Below are 11,785 nucleotides of genomic sequence, written 5' to 3'. Positions count from 1 at the left end.
TGGTCAAGGCCCTTAAGTGGCAAGGTTTTTTTGTTCTTGCCTTTCAGCACTGCCACTTAGCACTGACGGGCGACATACTAATCCCCCCGAACGACTCCGATGCCATGCTCGGTTGGGAATTTGAGGACGAGGTGGTAGGAGGACATGGCGGCTCGCTGTGTGTGAAGGGTCGGTCTCCCCATGATCGCATTGTAGGGGGAGCCGATCCTCACGACGAGGAACTCTGTTATCCTCGTCACCCGCCGAGGCTCGATTCTTACCATGATTTGTAGGATGATCTTTCCTTTCGGCCTAACAACATTGTTGGAGAAGCCGACAGGTGGGACGTCGGCAAGCTGAAAGCTCTCTGGCTCTATCTTTATCTTTTCAAAGGCTTCGTAGAAGAGGATATCTGCCAATGAGCCACTATTGACGAGAATCCTCTTGAATAGGAAGTTTGCCACTATGACCGAAATTACCAATGCATCATCATGGGGGACTGTAATCCCATTAAGGTCCTCGTCCGTGAAGGAAAGGTCCTCATGCTGCTTTGGCCTCTTGGGAGCTGTCCCTCGTATGTTCAACTGCTTGGCGTAGGCCTTGTGGGCCAAAGATGAGGTTCCACCTAAGGCCGAGCCCCAGATGACAACATCGATGACTCCGACGACTTGTTGGTATTGCTATTGTTGTTGTTGTTGATGGGAGGACGATGCGCCAACTTCACCTCCAACATACTGCTTCAAGTGTCCATGATAGATGAGGGAATCTATCTTGTTCTTTAACTTGTAGCCATCCTTGGAGTCCGTTGGTGGCGATGTGCATTGATACCATGGGGTCGAGGTCCCTGACCTCGAGCTCTTCTTTTTTTAAAGCGGTCGATGTAAGACCGCAAGCTTTTGCCTAGCTTCTGTTTAATGGACATGAGCAAGACTCTCTTTTGGCATCGCTTGCTGCTAATGAAGCAGTCGAGAAACATATTGGCGAACTGCTCCCAAGAACTAATTGACCTCGAGGGAGGCTGGAGAACCAACGGCACGTTGCCCCCTTGAAGGTGGCCTGGAAAGTTCGGCACGTCAAGGCGTCGGAATACCCGTAGAGGCGTCGGCTCGGCTTTTGAAGGTGAATGCGTCCATGCAGCCAGTAGAGTTTCCATGACTAGTTGAGGCGTTGGCTCGGCTTTCCTTAACTTGGCAGAGCTCGTCCTTGATGGCTCCAATCTCGACTCGCAACTCAACAAGCCCTAGGTCGATGGGGGCATGGGCCTCGCTTCTGTCTTCACAGACTTTGTGGGTTGAAGGGATGAGAGATCCATCATATTGATGGTCGAACCCTACAGGTAGGTTGGGCAAAATTTCAAAAATTTCTCTCCCATGTGGGAATTACATTCCCTGTTTTAGAGAACTACATTTTCAATGATCAATCTTGAACCTAAACTAGACCAGATCTTAAACCAAAAGGGAGTGGAGGGTTATACCTAATATGAAGTAACAATAACCTTCAATGACGGTGTTCACGCCCAAGGATAGGTCCATAGACCGCTTCCACCGAAGATGACATGGTGTAGGATGAAGCAGAATCAGCCGGATGGCTCTTCAACAAGAACCTGATTCTTCAGCAAGAATCTGATGGAGGGCGAGTGAGCATGACTTCAGATCATCTTTTCTGCCTAAAGGTGATATAAGAACCTTTTTTGATCGCTCCCAGAGTGGAGATCGAACTGGTATGGCGGCAAGAACAGGAGAGAGAGCAGAAAACAGGAGCAATCGAACTATAGGTTCTTCTCTCCACAGTTAATGAACCATCATCATCATTGGGCCGTTGCTTTAGAAAGTTGGAAAATATATGAATGGCTAGAATTGCCTTAGAATGGCAATGGTAGGGTATCCGTGCAAATTGCCCTACCCATTTTATCCCTGATTTCAAATTCGTCTAACTTTTCTTCTCAATTTCCCAAACCTATCCCATTCCAAACCCGTTAAACCCGTCCCGACCCATTAAACCCCTTGACCCAATGTTTTCTAATTAAAAAAAGTTTATTAATGCTTATAGTGTGATTGATCAATTAATGATAGCGCCCATTCTCTTAGCACTACTTTAAGCCACTAAGTCATCTCGTCTTTTGTGTTATTTAATGAAATAAAATGGGTTTTATTGACTTTTGTGTTCATCAAAACTATCAATCAATACATATATATGATTAACAACTCCAACTAAAAATTAAAAGAAATAATATTCAAAATTAGCATTTTATAACTAAATAAAATAAACAATCTATCAAATCCAAATTTACATCAATTGATGATTTTAATACTAAGAAATTTATACAAATAAAGTATTGATAATGGAATAAATGTCTTAGTACTTAAAATTTATAAATTTGTGCATAATATATAATATAATAGGTTTATATTTATGTATTTCGGGTATCATATAGAATACCCTAAAATCAAAACCCAAATCCATCCAAAACCCTATAATTGATAAACGGGCCCTATTAGAGTTGAAACGGGTTGGATATCCAAATATTCCCACAAAATTGCAAAGTCCGGATTAAGTAAGGCCCAAAGATGGGGGCCATGTGGCTAGTGGCCTGATAAACGTTCAGTAATTCTCCGTGGGGTCAAGCAAGATTTAGATCTCTGTGAAAAGGCCTCTTAATTGTCAATATCCCTGCGCGTTTGACCGTAGAAGTATGCATACAAACAGGATTTTATTTTGGTCCAAGAAATACAGACCAATGTATTTAATTTACAGTTGAACAGGATGGTCGAGTTGGGGTTGAGGCTAGACAGGTTACCCACATTTCTACCAGCCAGAACACTATCGTGTATTGGGAACATTTCCCAATGGATGACAAGCGAAATATTCTCATTGAACAGCTACGATGTCCCCAGGTAGAAATGTGGGAACAATTCGTGAACAGTATATCCGAACCCGTAACAACTAACAAGGGGAAAAAGAGCTAAGTACAACTGTACAAGTTTATCTGGTGAACAAGTTTAAGTGCCACCCATTACAATTCGAATTGACATTGACAACTGAGCAATGTGAAATCAAATTCATCAATTCTCTATATTGTGCTAAGATGTTGATAATAGCTGACAATGCATCTCCCTCAATAATGATGAAATTCAAAGACATTTCCAATTATTCAATTGGACAGAATTGGAATTCCACTCCCAGAAATTTCCTCCTCCTTTTTAGGAATAAAATCTTTTAAGATTTCAATTCGGATTTCATTCCAACTATTAACCAAATAGGCATAAAGGCTACTAGTTGCCGATAATTGAATCTCGAAAGGGCTCAAGATGTCATTCAAAAGTTTTCATCTCCGCCCCTACCAGGCCGATCTCCACCTTGGCAGGGCTGAGCTGACAGGCCTCCTGGCCCACAACGATCTGCCTGAGAAACCACCCAAGTTGTAGGAGTATATGGCGACTGGCACTCAAGCTCACCAACTTGTCCCAAGGGAACGTTATCAGCCCGAGATCTTTCGAGCATTAATACCTCGATTGTTAGACCGGCTTATTCGGATAGATCATAACCCCCACGCAGAACGTGTAACCGACACAGTAACTCACCGAACCAAACGAAAACAGCTCCGTGAGAAGATGAATCCAGTTTCAAAGGGGCTCGGACCATTGACACCTATATAAAATACTTACTTCTACCTGTAAAGGTACGCGTGATTACATACATTCAAGCTCTCTCATTCTCTAATACACTCTGAAAACACTCTTTGCCTTAAGCATCGGAGTGCCCTCCCTAGGTAAAGACAACCCAGGCACTCTAATTCTTCTTGCAGAACAGAATCAGCTTGGCCCTAACTAAGAGTAATCTGAATCAGTGTCCGAATCATTTGACACGAGGGGATAGTTAGATCGCGCAACATCAATTGGCACCGTCTGTGGGAAATTGTTACAAAAGCTAAGCATTTATCCTTGTTTCGAAAAAACCTCAAGAACTAATGGCTTCACCAAGCAACCAACCCGCCAACTACAACCAAGTTACTATTGTGACCATTGGACAAATAGATGTCCCTCTGAGCCCAACCATCATACTAGATAACGTGAATGTGCCTCCTCCTGTGGTCAAGACCGCAGTGGCTCCCGCTGGAGTTGACGTGCGCTAATTCTATGATCTGCTGTAGTGCGTACGGGGTATGAGCGACCAACTCAAGTTCTGGGAAAGCAAGTTTGCCTTCATAGTGGGAGGTCAACAACAACAACACAAGTAGAACCAGTAGGTACAACCACCTCTGTAGATACCACAACATAATGCCGGACTGAATCAGATTGATGACTAGAACCCGGCCCCATCTCGAGTCCCCAGTTAGGTCCAGGTCTCCAACAGAGTTCCTAAACCTATTCACAACTAACCTCCTTATGACAATGTGGCCCCCGCCCAAAATCAGAACCAGTTACCAATGGAAAGCTGAGCTACAGCTCCCATCGGAATGGAGGCCGCCAACACATCCAAGGGATCCAAGAAAAGGCGCCAAAGGCGTACTCATCATGCCACCAAGTCAGCTCGCTCCAGTTGGGAGTGTGATGGACAAAAAAGCATATGGAAAAGTAGTCAAACAAGAAGGCACTTCTTTAAACAAGAAGGCACTTCTTTTGGACTACCTCTCATCACTCGGGAGTCTTAGTTGGCCCCAAAAATCCTCTAGGCCCTGAGGCCAAAGAATTTCAAAGCAGCCACCTTCGAGACCTACAAGGGTGGAACAGACTTGATCGAACACACTGACAGTTTTCAAGCCCTAATGTTGCTTCATGGGGCTAATGAAGCGAGCATGTGCATCGCCTTCCCTACCACCCTCAGAGAAGAAGCTCGGCTCTAGTATCTAGGGTTGTCCCCTGGTTCCATAAAAAATGGAACCAGTTTGCCAACCTATTTATCACACACTTTATAACAAGTAAGAAACATTCTAAATCTGTGACCTGCTTACCAAATTAATTCAAAAGCCGAAAGAAACTCTCTGAGAGTATATAAGAAGATTTAATGTAGAACACCTGCAAGTTCCGAACCTGAACACGGCCGTCTAACTCACTGTGGCCAAGAATGGTGTACGTCATCCTGACCTACAATGGGAGATAGAACTGAACCCGCCAGCCACTATGGAAGAATTCCTCGATGTGGTAAAAAAAATATCAAGACAAAAGTAGCACTAGGATCACGATCCAAGCTGTCTGGGAAAAGAAAGCGAGCTAAAGAAGAAACAAGCAGCAGTAAGTCGAAGAGAAGAGTAAGTCTCCTAAAAGAAGCAGGTGCCAAGAAGCACGCGAAGCAACTTGCCTAGAAGAAAGAGTAAGTCTCCACAATGGGGCTCAAACCAGCAATCTAGAATCTCACCATTGTACAATAAAACCTTCACTGCCCTAAATGCAAATAAAATCAACTAACTATGTAAAGTGGCCACCTAGGATGAAGGGCAACCCAGCCACCAGAAACCCTAATAAGTACTGCAACTTCCATCGCGAATGTCAGTCATGACACAGAGAGTTGCTGCAACCTAAAAAATGAGATTGAAGACCTGATCCGCCAACGTTACATAAAGCAATTTGTGAAAGATGAAGGTCAACCTACCAAGCAGGGCAAGGAGGCACCTCAGACAAGTAGGGAGCAAGAGGCAGCTCCCATAAATCAATAACAAGAAAGGCCTATCCGGGGGGTCATCAACATGATCACTGGAGAACTCAGTCAAGGAACTCGAGCATGACAGTGACAATTCACCAAAGTGCCCTCGAAGAGAAGAGGTAATCTCCTTCACAGAAGATGACACCCGCAGAAAACAATATTCACACGATGACGCTTTGGTAGTGAGGTTATTGATCAATGACTTTGAAGTGAAGAGGATATTGGGAGTTCAGCCAACATCATTTTCCTAGAAGCGTTCGAGCACATTGAGCTCAACAAAAAGGACCTATAGCCAGTCAACAAACCCCTGGTCGGCTTCAACATGGAAGTAGTCTGGCTCGTTGGTCGGGTGAGGGTACTAGTTGAGGCGGGCTTGCCTCCTAATACAGTTAGGTTTGACCCTGATTTTCTATCGGTCACCACACCCTCCCCGTGTAATGCCATACTAGGCTAACCTATCCTACACACCCTCTAGACAGTTGTTTCAACATATCACCTGGCTGTGAAGTTCCCTATTGACAGAGGCATCGAAGTTTGTGAGGTGACCAACTGGAGTCTCACAAATGCTATGTAGCCGCCCTAAAGGCGAAAGGAAAGATTGTCGTTGACATTGACTTGGAGCCACCACTTGAAAGCACATATGAGTGAGCTCAGCCAATTGAAGAAACCATCCAAGTGTAGGTCTCAAACATTAGGCCGGAGAAGATGGTTCAAATAGGAGCTTGCTTAACAAAACCAGTGCGCTCCAACTTGGTAAGTTTCTTACTTAATAAATTAGACGTTTTCACTTGGTTGACAGCAGAAATGCCCAACGTAGATCCTAAGATAATAATTCACAAGTTAAGTGTTGAACCTATGGTCAGACCATTCCGATAGAGGAAAAGGAACCTCGCCTTGGAGAGAAGGAAAATAGAAGACAAAGAAGTAGGGAAGTTGCTCACCGCGTACTTCGTGAAGGAAGTCCACTACCTGAGCTGGACTACAAATCCAATATTGGTAAAAAAGGCCAACGACAAGTGGCGCATATGCGTCGACTATACCGACCTGAACCAAACCTGCCCTAAAGACAAATTTTCTCTCCCCCGAATTGATCGCCTGGTAGATGCGACCTCAGGATTTGAGCTGTTGAGTTTCATGGATGCTTACTTTGGGTGCAACTAGATCTCGATGGACCTGACAGATGAAGAAAAAACCACTTTTGTAACCAAGACGGGCTTGTACTATTATAAAGTCATGTCCTTCGGATTGAAAAACGCTGGAGCAACTTTCAACGACTTGTAAACAATGTTTTTTCAGATTTAATTGACAATAAAGTTGAATGTTATGTTGATGATATGGTTGCTAAAACTTAATTTTCAAATGATTTAGTCACCGACTTGGACCTCATTTTTAATGTTTTAGGAAAATACAACTTAAAATTTAACCCGAACAAGTGTGTCTTCGGTGTGATGTTGGGTAACTTCCTCGGATACATTGTTATCCGACGTGGCATCGAAGCTAACCTAGAAAAAATCCGTGTGATATTAGATATGCGACCTCCTAGCTCGGTTAAGGAAATCCAAAAGTTGATTGGTTGAATATCCTCCCTAAACCGATTTATGTATAAGTCGGTTGGGAAGTGTTTACTCTTTTTCAAAGAAATAGAAAAGAACAAAGACTTTGAGTGGACCGAAAAGTGTCCGCTCGCCTTTGACGAGTGGAAAAGATACCTAAGTTCACCTCCCTTACTAACCAGACTTGAGACTAGGGACGAGCTTAAGCTCTACCTCTCCGCGAGCGACAAGTTAGTTAGCTTAGTCCTAGTTAGAGAAGTAGGAAAAGTACAACAACATGTATATTATGTAAGTAAAGTCTTGCATGATGTTGAGACAAGGTACCCGGGCATAGAAAAATTAGCCTTTGCCTTAGTGTTAGCAACTCGGAAGCTAAGACCCTACTTCCAGGCCCACACTGTTGTAGTCCTGACCGACCAACCTCTGAGGCAGATCCTATAGAAGCTCGAGGTCTTGAGGAGACTCACGATGTGGGCAATTGAGCTTCACAAATGTTACATCTGCTATGAGTCACGACCAATAATAAAGGTGTAGGTCTTGGCCGACTTCATCACCGAGTGCACCTTCAGCTCACCGACCTCTGAAGTTGGCAAGCTGGAAACCACACCAGAGGCTTCAACCAGTGCGGCACCTGCCTGAGCCCAAGAGATCCCAGCTTAGGACAAGGAGACTTGTATACTCCATGTGGACGACTCATCCAGCCAAAGTGAAAGCGGAGTTGGGTTGATACTTTATGGACCTAACAAAGTGAAGTTGTAATACGCACTCTGGTTATTGTTCTGAGCTTCAAACAATGAGACTGAGTATGAGGCACTTATAGATGGACTGGCACTAGCGAAGGAAGTCGAGGCCAAGCATCTTGTAGTTTGCAGCGACTTGTAACTTGTAGTAAACTAGGTGAATGGATAGTATGAGTCTTGGGAACCTGCCATGTCAGCCTACTTGGCCAGGGTAAGGGAACTCCTGTCCATCTTCCACTCTTGGTATATCTAGCAAATTTCGAGATCCAAAAACACCAAGGCCGACACCCTCTCCAAGTTGTCCAGCACAATTGACTCAACAAAAAGAATGGTCTACATAGAAGACTTACCTCGCCCATCCATAGAAAGGGTAGTAGAAGAGGCCGTCAAAGTGACGACAATAGAGCTGAGCTGGATAGACCCACTCGTCGACTACATATGCCAAGGAGTATTACCAAAGGAACGCAACGCATGTCGATGAATAAAATGCCAAGTAGCTTGCTATGTGATCATGGGTGAGCAGCTATACAGGAGATCCCTCACACTGCCATATCTACGTTGCCTACGACGAGCTGAAGCACACCGAGTGTTACGAGAAATTCATGAGGGACTTTGTGGAGGACACCTAGGGGGCAGGGCCCTCGCTTAAAATGCTATACGGGAGGGATATCACTGGCCCACGATGAAAGCGAATGCGATCGAACTGGTACAAAAATGTGACAAGTATAAGCGACATGCCAACACCTTGCACCCACCAGCGACTGACCTGAAGTTCTTAACTAGTCCATGGTCGTGTGTACAATGGGGATCGACATACTAGGCCCCTTCCCACTAGCAACAGGATTAAGGAAATTTTTAGTGGTAGCAGTCTACTACTTCACAAAATGGGTAGAGGTTGTGCTACTTGTAACTATTACAACTCGAAATGTGCAGAACTTCTTCTAGAAAAATATTATGTGCAAATTTGGGTTACCCAAGGTACAGATTTGAGGCAATGGCAAACAGTTTGAAGATATTAAATTTTAGAACTGGTGTGCAGAAATGGGTATAAGGCCTAACTCCACCTCGGTCGCCCATCCCCAAGCCAACGGTCAGGCCAAGGTAACTAATAGGGCAATCCTCCACAGCCTTAAAGCTCGGCTTTCCCGAGCTAAAGGTTTGTGGGTGGATGAGCTGTCCAGTGTGTTATGGGCCTACTGAACAACTATCAAAATGGCGACAAGTGAAACACCCTTTAACCTGACATATGGGTCGAGGTGGTGATACCGACAGAAATAGAAGTCTCGACCTTAAGAACCGAGACATTCAACAAAGAAGTTAATAAGGAGGACATACGGACCAACCTAGATATAGTAGAAGAAGTCAGAGACCTGGCCTACATTCGGACCACAGCATACCAACAATGAGTACCTCGGTACTATAACACGAGAGTCAAGAGACACCAATTCAGAGTTGGCAACCTAGTACTCAAAAAAGTTATGGTACTTGAGCCCGGTGTGGGAAAGCTAGGTCCAAACTGGGAAAGCCCTTATAGGGTCTCCAAAGTAATAGGTGGTGATGAAGGGTGATTTGGCTCGACTTGGCAAGAAGGGGACACGTGGGTGTGATCTGATCAAGGGATGACAGCTCAGCTTGGCAAGCCTAGTTCGGAACATATGGAGCTCGGGTATTCAGCCACCTTAGCATCGAATCCAGTTCGAGACTAAAGAATCGAAGTACCAGCTCGGAGCTAATGACCCGAATCGCCACGTAACCGACTCTAGAGGTCTCTCCAACAGATCCCAAGTTACCCGAGATCACGATGTGAACTCGTCCCAGCTCCGCCAGAGTCAGAGGTGAAACGATAAGCCTTATCTACATACTGCTCCTTCAAAAGCGGAACAAACCTTATCTCCACACCCTGGAGATCCAGGAGCTCTTTCGTGAGACCCTCGACTACTCCAGTATATAAAGACAGAAACCTCAAGGCAAAGGTACGTGTGATTTCTCTACTCTCTAGCACTCAAGCTCTCAAGCATTCAGCTTGCATTTACAGCTTACTGACTTAAGCATCGGAGCAACCTCGCCGGGTTGGCTACTTTGGGTTCTTTGATAGATTGCTTTGCAGATCAATCCAGCTCACCGTCCACCCAGAGTTCAGATCACCCTCCAACTAGGAGTAGTCACATCGCGCACCATCAGGTGCATATGAGCTTGAAACTTTGGAGGGGAAGATGGTACCCCGTGCATGGAATATAGATAACTTGAGGAAGTACTACATCTCAGAGGAAAAAGTTTTGAGCTACAACCAAAAACTTTCGAAAATTTTGCTAAGGCATTCAGGCCAACCTCTAAATAAATTGGCCGAAAGAAGAGCTCCAAGATACATCCATGGCTTTGCAAAAAAAAAAAAGCTAAGGCTTTTAGATCGACCTTCCAGTAGTCTAGCCGACTTGCACGACAAGAAAAACAGAAAGAGACTTCATTCAGTAAGACAAGTACTCAAGAAAAAAGGCCAAATGGCCAAGCTACAAGTACTAAAAAAAACTCTCAACAAATGGCAAGTTAAGTCATTTGGGGCACGCAGACCCAAGAAGATCAACTTACTGGAGCACGCAGGCTTCTAGAACCACCAGAGAAATTAAAACCACTAGAAAGGCCAAGCTACTCCTCGTCATCGCCTCGTAGCTCGTTTCTGACACAATCACACTCCTCATCCCCTTCCTCACCATCTGCCTCTTCATCATCCTCAGGAGTCAAGAGCTCTCCATTGACTGGATCGGCGAGCACATCAGGCACGCCATTCACAGAAAGGGATCCAAAGTCGAAGTTATGGTGCAACATTTTTAGATAGAGGCGACAGAGCTTAAAACCCTTCTTCATTGAAGGGATAGCGTTCTTCACCTTTCTCTTATCGAATTCAAGGGACTCTAGGAAACGGGTGATGGCTGCCTCCTCAGCTTGGCGGATGTCTTTAGTATATTTTGTTTGCCTCTCCTCTAGCTGATGCACTTGGGCAGCAATAGTGTCTTGAGCTCGACAATCCTCCATCGAACTAAGCTGGACCTTTTGCATCTGGGCCTGCAATGCGTTAAGGTTCGCTTGCATCTCACCTCTCTCCTTTTGGCTCGCATGAACATGGTCCAATAAAACCTACCCGATGGTGTTTGCCTACCAAAAGAAGAAAAGCATGATTAGATTAAACACCGCAGAACCAAAAACAAAAACTTTACAAGGAGACAGACATGAACGATGTAGCGAGTCAACCGAGCTCTGGCATCAATTAGGTCTAGCCGCGGTAAAACTGTACATCCTCAGGAAGCAGCTTGCCCCTAGCCATCCGAATAGCTACACGAGGATTAGACACGCGATCGAGTACAAAGACATTCATATTAGGAGTGAAGCGAGGTATGTCCGAGACATGAGGGCCGGCCTTGTGTCCCTCTTGGCTGACCTGAGGTTGAAAGGCAGTAGGACCTATAGAGTACTAGTCAATACTCATTGGTTCATTGCCCCCCTTGAGGTCGACGACAAGAGGGGCAAAAGATGGTGACCTAACCTCGGCATTGGCCGAGGTCCCCTCCATCGAGGAGCGGCGATCCACCCTTCGCTTCTTCCTTGAAGCCTTCTTCTCCTTGGAAGCAGCTAGCATTGATGTCATACTCTCCATATCTAAAAAGAAAGAAATGAATTAGTCAATTCAAAAAACCAATAAAGTACCGAGTGGAAGTACAGATGACTTAAAGGCCGACTTACCTACATGACTCAAGCTGACCTATATGAGCATGGGTTCAGCCAAGACGATTTCCACTTTAACCTTATGGTGGACAAATTCTTGAACTACAACATGTAGCTCTTCGCTAAACCCCTCACCAAAACTTCGACATTCACTAT

The sequence above is a fragment of the Nelumbo nucifera genome, chromosome 1, assembly GCF_055504915.1.
Source record: "Nelumbo nucifera cultivar China Antique chromosome 1, China Antique-T2T, whole genome shotgun sequence".
Classification (NCBI taxonomy): Eukaryota; Viridiplantae; Streptophyta; class Magnoliopsida; order Proteales; family Nelumbonaceae; genus Nelumbo; species Nelumbo nucifera.
Note: the sequence above shows the minus strand (reverse complement) of the source record.